Here is an 8064-nt window from a genome sequence, read left to right as displayed (position 1 = left end):
AGTGCACTGGGGAGGTCTTCACACTGGAGCAGCTAAGAATTCCGTTCCCCACTGTGCTTCCTTTCTCGCTTTTAGATTGCAGAGGGAGTTGGAGGGAGCCGTGGAGTTTCCGGGTGTTTATTTCTTAGGTCCTTATCGTGTGTGTGTGTGTGTGTGTTTTTAAATATAATTGCTCTCTCCTCTTCAGCTGCCTACTTTTAATGAGCTCTGGCTAATGTGAAGCCTGAATCCCCCCTTTGGCAGGTGTGCTACCTGCAGTTGCCTAGCAACCCCAAGTGTTGCCATGGGTACAAAGGAGGCGACCCTAATTGGAGGGAGAGCGAAGCTTCCCCTCTCCGAGTTGTTGGTTTGGAATGTTTTAACTCATAAATCTTACTTTTGTAATAAACTCTTTTTTTCTGAGGAACTCTTGGAGTGGCTCATAGCGACAAACATAAGCAGGGTGGGGTATTTCTATAGCAAGACTTCTTCTCTTTTTCCCCCTTCCCACCTGCTTTTCATTGTTGCCCTGCAAGGAGAAGGGTTGTATTTGGTGAAGGAGTTTCCTCCGCCGTCCTCTCCTCTGTCTTCTGGAGCAGAAGTGCTTCACCCCATCACTGTGTGCTGGAGAAAAGGAAAGGGAAACTGTTAGCTAAAGATAAGTCCCAGTAGGGTTTGGGGGGGGGGTGGCCATAGCGGCTGGCTTGCCTCACAGTACACTGCTGGCCTTCCCCTTCCATCTATACTTCAAGGCTTTTCCTTTGTTTAAATCTCCACAGGGGCCTTCCTGAAAATGCTTATCCTTCTCCATACTTAACAAACAAACAAAAGAAGACTTCTGCAAAACAGCTGCATAAGAACATAAGAGAGGCCATGTTGGATCAGGCCAATGGCCCATCCAGTCCAACACTCTGTACACACAGTGGCCAAAAAAACCCAGGTGCCATCAGGAGGTCCACCAGTGGGGCCAGGACACTAGAAGCCCTCCCACTGTTGCCCCCCCCAAGCACCAGGAATACAGAGCATCACTGCCCCAGGCAGAGAGTTCCAACAATACTCTGTGGCTAATAGCCACTGATGGACCTCCGCTCCATATGCTTATCCAAAAGATCATAGGAGATGCAGGTTAACGCACACAAAAGTTTAGATTTTGAATAAAGCTTTGTTGGTCTTAAAGGTGCCCCTGGACTCAAACTTTGACCAATTTCTCACTAGGCTTGTTCCGGTCTTGGAACCCTTCCCCCCCCCCCCCCCAGCGCTTCTGTCCGATTTTGCACAAGCTGCCGCAGGGTTGTGACTTGCCCCACCTCTTTCCCACGGCAAGCAAGATCCTCTGAAAACTGGTTTGTGCTTGCTCTGGGAAAGACGTGAAACCAGAGAGCTCACGGGTATGAGTAAGGTATATAGGAGAACACTCCGTGAGAGCTTTAACAAATATATATTGAAAACAATATTTTAAATCACAATATTTCCACATTAATTTGAAATTATTCCATCTGCATTGGTGAATTGGACTTCAGGAAGTCCTACAAACGAAGAAAAACGTTGCATATTGCAAAATGGACTGTGAACATATATGATTCGTTGGATATCAAGATATTAATGGTAGACAATTAGGAAGCAGTGTGTGAACATATGAAGCTGCCTTATACTGAATCAGACCCTTGGTCCATCGAAGTCAGTATTGTCTTCTCCGACTGGCAGCGGCTCTCCAGGGTCTCAAGCTGAGGTTTTTCACCTCTTTGCCTGGACCCTTTTTTGGAGATGCCAGGGATTGAACCTGGGACCTTCTGCTTCCCAAGCAGATGCTCTACCACTGAGCCACTGTCCCTAATTTCAAATTATTGTGGAAATATTGTGATTTAAAATATTGTTTAAAATGTTGTTTTCAATATATATTAGTTAAAGCTCTCACAGAGTGTTCTGCTATATACCTTGCCGTGGGAAAGAGGCAGGGCAAGTCACAATCCACAAGGCAGCTTTGTGCAAAATCGGACAGAAGTGCCGGGGGGGAAGGGCTGTGAGACCAGTAAGAGATCAGTCTTTGTTTTAGTGAAATTACCATTTATTATTATTTAGTGCATGTATACCCAGCTTCCTAGATACATTTATCTTTCACCATATTTTTTTAAAAAACAAGACAACCTCTACAAAGCAGTTGCTGCAAGGATTGTAGGACAGGCGTGTCGATGAAATCACTGTTCTTATTGTTTTTAGTGCATGCATACCTAACTTTTAAATGAATAACATCCCAAGCAGCTACAAGTAAACAAGCAATAAAAGCTTTAGAAATGAAAATTAAAACTGAGACCAGCGAATCTCAAACCCAGAGTAAGGTCAGAGTAACCAGCATTGTAAAACGATTACAAATCCCCACTGAGTGGCAGTAGAAATCAAACGTGTCATAAAGCAACTTGGAGCAAACAAAAGCAGCTGTACATCTACGACCTTCTGGATTCTTAAAAGAAATTCCTGGAGTAAAAGATTGCACAGACTGGTGGGGTGGGAGCACAGCAGGGAACATGCTGTTCTCTGATCTCAAAGCACAGTCAAGCTGATGGGGCAAAAATGGGCTTTGACTGCCTTGGTCAGCGCCGGCTCCCCCACTAGGCAGACTAGGCAGTTGCCTAGGGCACCAGCAGGGCAGGGGCACTGAATTTGGCCTTCCCCCCCCTCCCCCCAGGCAAATGCCTAGTTTGCCTGCTCCCCAGCCTCCTCCTTCCTCCCTTCCCCACCCCAGGTCTATTTCAGTGCCCTGAACAGCAGTCCAGCGCCATGCTCTTGGGCTATCTAAAGCCTCCCCTCCCTGCTGATCAGTTGATCGGCGGGTAAAACCGGGCTTTGTACCCACCACCCGCCAGTGCCGGGGCAGGCCAGCAGCAGCAGGAGACCAGAGTCCTGAAAGGGCAATCGCCGCTGCTGCCTCCTCCCCACTTCCTTTCCATCCAGGAAGTGGGAAGGAGGCAGGCTCAGAGCTACTCGTGAGTAGGCAGCAGGCCTGGCAACTCAGGGGCGGAGCTGTGCTGCCTGGGGCACCAGAAGGGCTAGGGCCAGGTTATAAGCTAATCCGAGCTTTTGAGGTCACATCAGCAGCGATCTAGGAAACGGGCCCGAGGTTTGTGTGGCACAGTATCCCGTGGCAGGCAACACTCAGCCACATTTCGGAAGCCAGTCCCACACAGAGCACATGGAAAATTCACATTGTCTTGCTCTCCATTTGTTCCCAATCTTCCTCTTGTGCCCAGGGCTTTTTGTGCACCAGGAACTCCTTTGAATATTAGGCCACACCCTCCTGATGTAGCCCCCACCCCCAATAAGTTATTAACATCTCCTTTAACTATGAATGTGCGTATGCTTTGCACATCTTCAGCTCTCCTGCAAGAGATGAGCAAATGTTTCCCAAGTATGTCTCCTTTCTCAGCTTTTTGCCACTAGGTTTTGTATGTTTGTTTATATCATACAAGAGCCCCATGGCGCAGAGTGTTAAAACTGCTCATGACCTGAGTTCGATCCCTGGTGGAAGCTGGGTTTTCAGGTAGCCGGCTTGAGGTTGACTCAGCCTTCCATCCTTCTGAGGTTGGTAAAATGAGCACTCAGCTTGCTGGGGGGAAAGTATAGATGACTGGGGAAGACAATGGCAAACCACCCCTTGGAAAAGTCTGCTGTGAGAACGTTGTGAAAGCAACGTCACCACAGAGTCGGAAATGACTGGTGGTTGCACAAGAGACCTTTCCTTTCCTTATATGAACTAGTCGTCTGGTGGCGCAGCCATTTCTTGTCATGGAAAATGATGCACACAAGAAGTTTTCGTGAACTCTGCTGCTACATATGTAGCTTGTATGCTATGTAGCTTAGATGCTACATAGCCACAGGGGGGAACTAGGGTGACAAGGATGTAGGAAGCTTAGGCCAGAGTTAGGATAGCTCAGGACAGTAACCCCAAGTGCTGGGAAATGGGGATTTTCGTACCAAAGAAAAGGACACGGCTTCATACAGGTTTGTTGTAGAGTAGGGCCTGCGTGTATTTGGCAAAAGAGTTTTGGAGAGGGGGAATGAAAGACAATCTGAATTGTCCATTGCAGCAAAAATACCCCCCACAATAGATTCTTGTAGCACCTGAATAACAGATTTGTTGTGGCTTAATCTTTTTGTGGATCAGCACCACCTTTGTCAAGTGCGTGGAAGTGTTATCCTGAGTTGGCAGATGATGCGTATGACATGTACGGACACATACAGAGAGGGAAAATGGCTGAAAGTTGGGTCTAACAACCAGGAATGCAAGGAGCATGCTTTGTTGACATTTCTATGCCAGTCTAAACAGAGCCGGATTAACAATTAGGCACTGACCTATGGGCCCCCCTCACCTTTAGGGGCCCTGGGATGGCTTATCCTCCCGTTTTTTCCCCCCAGCTTGCAGCCCTCCCAGTTTGCACGAGCAGCCAGCAACTGAGCTGCTCTTTGCCCGACTTGCCTGGTGTGGCTGCTGCTGGCATTGTCGCCAAGTTTGCCTCTCTCTGCCTGTCCCCTGCAGTTTAGTAAAAGGGGCTTTTAAGAAGGTTCCTACAGGCTGCAGCTGGGGTGGTGAGTGGTGGGGCGGCCACTCCGAGATAATTTGCAAGGGGCCCCCCAAGATTTCGACTGCCTGGGGGCCTCCACAGGGTCTCATCCGGCACTAAAGCAATATCATAACTGCAGTAATTGGTGATAATGCACGCTTCCTGGCAGTGCTATGCTGATTTCATGCCTGTGAAGGGAATGGAAGGCTCTGGTGCCAGCCAGGTCCTAAATTAATAGAATCAAACTCACTAATTAATTCCGGTTTAGCAATTTCAAGTTGGCATCAATGACACCCTTCGTTGAAGAATTATGACTGTCGGGTCGGCTGAAGAGTTTTGGAAGTTTCTTAGGGTCGCCAATCCCCAGTTGGGAACCTAGAGAAAGCCGTGTCGAATGGACCACATATGACTGAACACTGGTATGAATATAGAATCCGCTAACAGACAAATTAATTATATGCTAGAGTGCCTGAAGGGTAATTGACAAGACGTTTGCGTGTGTAATACAATACTGAGCACGGGTTCCAGGAGCATTTATTTGCGGATCGCATGCGGCTTTTTGCCGCTTGGGAGTACCAGCTGTGCCCTATGAAATTGACCATTGCGTTTGTATGCACATTGAATGAGCGCTGGTTCTAGAATTATTGAATAATGGTCAGACGAAGGACGCCACCGAAACACGCTCTCTACTGGAAGCATGTCACTTTCATTAAACATTCCTTGGTTTGGAGAAGAATACCAGCATCCTACAAGTACCTAAAAAGGTAAAGGTAGTCCCCTGTGCAAGTACCAGTCGTTTCCGACTCTGGGGTGACGTTGCTTCACAACCTTTCCATGGCAGACTTTTTACAGGGTGGTTTGCCATTGCCTTCCCCAGTCATCTACACTTTCCCCCCAGCAAGCTGGGGACTCATTTTACCGACCTTGGAAGGATGGAAGGCTGAGTCAACCTGGAGCTGCCTGTAGTGTACTGTATATAATTAATTTGTCAGTGGATTCTATATTCATACCAGTGATTGTACCCTACGTATGTATCAAATGTACTATAATCTACAAACTATTCTCTATGAAGATGTACATGTGTGTAATTGATGTACATAATAGTTCTCTATAAAACTTACAATTAAGCAGTTCATTATAGCTGCCATTGTTCAGTCGTTTGTGCGCTGTATATAGTCTAGTCGACCCGGCTTTCTCTAGGTTTTCAACCTCACCATGGTTTTTTTTCCTGATTTGTCAATCCCCAGTTGGGGGCAGGGATCCCCTAGTTTGGAGGCCCTCCCACCGCTTCAGGGTTAGCAGAAAGGGGGGGGTGTGAATGCCCAGTGGGCACTCCCATTATAGCCAGTGGAGACTGGTCCCTATAGGGTATAATGGAGAAGCAATCCATGGGTGTCTTGTGGAGGTCGATGCACCAAATTTTCAGCATAGCATCTGGTGTCTCCTCTTTAAAAAACTAACAACCCTAGGTTTCAAAAAGATTGGACCACGGGAGGCTAATTCTATGAGCCCCAAAAGAAAGTGCCCCCAACTATTATTTCCAGTAAAGGGAAGGCATTTAAAAGGAGCACAGTCCCTTTAAATGTGATGGCCAGAACTCCCTTTGGAGTTCAGTCATGCTTGCCACACCTTGCTGCTGGCTCCGCCCCCAAAGTCCCCAAATATTTCCTGAGTCAGACCTGGCAACCCTACTTCTGGTTTCAAAAAGCTGCCAGACATTTTTTTTTTTAACTATCCTGGGTTTGCCAGGTTTAGATTTTGACCAGTCACCTGTATATTTTGCACAGGAAAAAACAAGAACAACTTCAGGTGTTATCCCATCCATGTAGACCAGACCACCAAAAAGGGGGGGCCTAAAAAAGAATTTCGTGTACATTTGATCTAACCAGCTAAACAGTAAAAACTGTGCTTGGTTCTGAAGAAGGTATAAATTGGCACTGGAATTAATGAGGGCCCCTGAAGAATTGTGAAAGAACTGGTGGGCAGTGGAGGGGGGGCCTGATTTGAGCCGTGGAAGGTGTCATTCCCTGCACCATGAAGATAGTTTCAAAGGGGTTTGTTGGGTTATTTTTGCAGTGCAATGGCCAGCTGCAAGTGTGGGGGCAACTTTGAAACTAACAAGATCATCCGGAGTCCGATTAACGGAGCTTTGACTCTTCTTTTTTAAATTAGAAATTTTATTATTAGAAAAATACAACTAGAAGACATTCAGGAAAAAAAACTTTAAAACCATACACCAACATCAACATAAAGGACGAGAACAAAAAAAGGGGGGGGGGGGGGACATGATTTTCTCAACAACAAATATTCTCTACAAAAAAGTATGTTAACATTTTCCTTGCTTATACGTACAAACAAGAACTCTCTTCTTATATCCCCTTAAACGAGTTTCTTAAAAAAACAACAACCCACAAATAGTCGAATCATCCTTAAATTGTTTGCACAAGAAGTCAGTGAGGGGTTTCTAATCCCAAGGAACCTTTGGCTCTTGAAAGTTCCTACCCTGGAAAACCGGTTGGTCCCTTTAAGGCGCTACTTGGACTCCAATCTAGCTGTTCTCTGCACCGAAATAAAACACAAAGTTGCCAGTTCTAGCCCCTGCCTCAGGACACCTTCTCCATCCCATATAAATCGGAGAAATAAATAAATAAATAAATAACCAGTGTGCCAAACATGTTCATTTTACCAGTCTTCATGTTGCCAATTTAATACGTTAACACCCAAAAGTGCAGGAAATGACTGGATAGGACTGTGCTGTTGTAAAGATCATCTAATCTTTACACACGCACACATTGTCTTGCCTATCCTATTTGCATTTTCCTTTTTATAGAAAGAGAGGCAGACGTGGATGGTGCAGGAGACTTCCAGGAGGACTGAAAAAGTCCAGACAACAAAAAGGACAAACTGAATGCGTTGTTTACAATCATCCTTCCCCCCCCCCCCTGGAAATTCATGCCACGTATAGATGCATGACTTCATACTGCCACCTCCTTCCCATTGCTGGCATTGCCTCTGGTAAACTTCCCTTGGCTGGTTTATATATTTATTAAACATGTTCAAACATGTCATCCAAAGTGGTAATGCACTTCACGGCACAACTCCCCAAAGTTCTGCATAGCAGACACCAGATCACTCAAAGAAGTGAGCCAAGCTGGCTTCTTGAGGCTCAGGAATTAGGACACAAAGCAGAGGACAAAGGGCAGGGGAGGTTGTTTAAGCAGAGGAAGGAAGGAGGCCATGCTGGATCACACTGGGGGTTCACTGAGTCCAGCATCCTGTTTCACGTGATGGCCAACTAGGTAGGGTTACCAACCTCCAGATGGTGGCTGGAGATCTTCTGGGATTACAACAGATTTTCATGCAACAGAGATCAGTTTACCTGGAGAAACGGGCCATTTTAGAAGATGGATTCTATGGAAGAAGGAGAAGGAGGAGACTAGATTTATACCCTGCCCTTCACTTGGCTTCTCAGAGTGGCTTACAATCTCCTTTCCCTTCCTCTCCCCACAACAGACACCATGGGAGGTAA

This window comes from Heteronotia binoei, chromosome 20 (assembly GCF_032191835.1).
Source record: "Heteronotia binoei isolate CCM8104 ecotype False Entrance Well chromosome 20, APGP_CSIRO_Hbin_v1, whole genome shotgun sequence".
Taxonomy (NCBI): Eukaryota; Metazoa; Chordata; class Lepidosauria; order Squamata; family Gekkonidae; genus Heteronotia; species Heteronotia binoei.
Note: the sequence above shows the minus strand (reverse complement) of the source record.